Source organism: Coregonus clupeaformis, chromosome 13 (genome assembly GCF_020615455.1).
Source record: "Coregonus clupeaformis isolate EN_2021a chromosome 13, ASM2061545v1, whole genome shotgun sequence".
Lineage (NCBI taxonomy): Eukaryota > Metazoa > Chordata > Actinopteri > Salmoniformes > Salmonidae > Coregonus > Coregonus clupeaformis.
The window spans coordinates 26394776-26396689 of record NC_059204.1 but is presented as its reverse complement, the minus strand read 5'-3'; positions in this window follow the sequence as shown (position 1 = coordinate 26396689).

Below are 1914 nucleotides of genomic sequence, written 5' to 3'. Positions count from 1 at the left end.
AAAGACATGATCGGTCTATAATTTTAATGGTAGGTTTATTTGAACAGTGAGAGACAGAATAACAACAAAACAATCCAGTAAAATGCATGTCAAAAATTTTATAAATTGATTTGCATTTTAATGAGGGAAATAAGTATTTGACCCCTCTGCAAAACATGACTTAGTACTTGGTGGCAAAACCCTTGTTGGCAATCACAGAGGTCAGACGTTTCTTGTAGTTGGCCACCAGGTTTGCACACATCTCAGGAGGGATTTTGTCCCACTCCTCTTTGCAGATCTTCTCCAAGTCATTAAGGTTTCGAGGCTGACGTTTGGCAACTCGAAACTTCAGCTCCCTCCACAGATTTTCTATGGGATTAAGGTCTGGAGACTGGCTAGGCCACTCCAGGACCTTAATGTACATCTTCTTGAGCCACTCCTTTGTTGCCTTGGCTGTGTGTTTTGGGTCATTGTCATGCTGGAATACCCATCCACGACCCATTTTCAATACCCTGGCTGAGGGAAGGAGGTTCTCACCCATGATTTGACGGTACATGGCCCCGTCCATCGTCCCTTAGATGCGGTGAAGTTGTCCTGTACCCTTAGCAGAAAAACACCCCCAAAGCATAATGTTTCCACCTCCATGTTTGACGTGGGGATGGTGTTCTTGGGGTCATAGGCAGCATTCCTCCTCCTCCAAACACGGGAGTTGAGTTGATGGCAAAGAGCTTGATTTTGGTCTCATCTGACCACAACACTTTCACCCAGTTCTCCTCTGAATCATTCAGATGTTCATTGGCAAACTTCAGACGGGCCTGTATATGTGCTTTCTTGAGCAGGGGGACCTTGCGGGCGCTGCAGGATTTCAGTCCTTCACGGCGTAGTGTGTTACCAATTGTTTTCTTGGTGATTATGGTCCCAGCTGCCTTGAGATCATTGACAAGATCCTCCCGTGTAGTTCTGGGCTGATTCCTCACCATTCTCATGATCATTGCAACTCCACGAGGTGAGATCTTGCATGGAACCCCAGGCCGAGGGAGATTGACAGTTATTTTGTGTTTCTTCCATTTGCGAATAATCACACCAACTGTTGTCACCTTCTCACCAAGCTGTTTGGCGATGGTCTTGTAGCCCATTTCAGCCCTGACATCCTTGGAGAGCTCTTTGGTCTTGGCCAAGTTGGAGAGTTTGGAATCTGATTGATTGATTGCTTCTGTGGACAGGTGTCTTTTCTACAGATAACAAGCTCCCTTTAAGAGTGTGCTCCTAATCTCAGCTCGTTACCTGTATAAAAGACACCTGGGAGCCAGACATCTTTCTGATTGAGAGGGGGTCAATTACTTATTTCCCTCATTGAAATGCAAATCAATTTATAACATTTTTGACATGCGTTTTTCTGGATTTTTTTGTTGTTATTCTGTCTCTCACTGTTCAAATAAACCTACGATTAAAATTATAGACTGATCATGTCTTTGTCAGTGGGCAAATGTACAAAATCAGCAGGGGATCAAATACATTTTTCCCTCACTGTATCTCTATAGAGATAAAACTATTTCTATGCTCCTCTCTTTAAAATCATGTTTCCTTCATGTTATTACTGTATTTATTTTCTTATTCAATAAAATTCACGTATGTATAGACACATTTGTTTTATGGTATTTATATGTCAGTATATCACACTTTTCTTTTCCTTTTTTAACTGTAAATTTGTTTTAACATTAAGTGATATGCATTTTGTTACAACAAAGAAATGGACTGAGCAGTGGGTTGAATAAATGTTCCAATGGGAAACATTTTGATGAAAAAGCCCAAATTGTAAACTTTCCAGGTTACAAGCTCATGCCAGCAGCATACCACCCTGCAGCCCTCTGCTGGCTTGCCTCTGAAGCTAAGCAGGGTCCCTGGATGGGAGACCAGATGCTGCTGGTTGTGGTG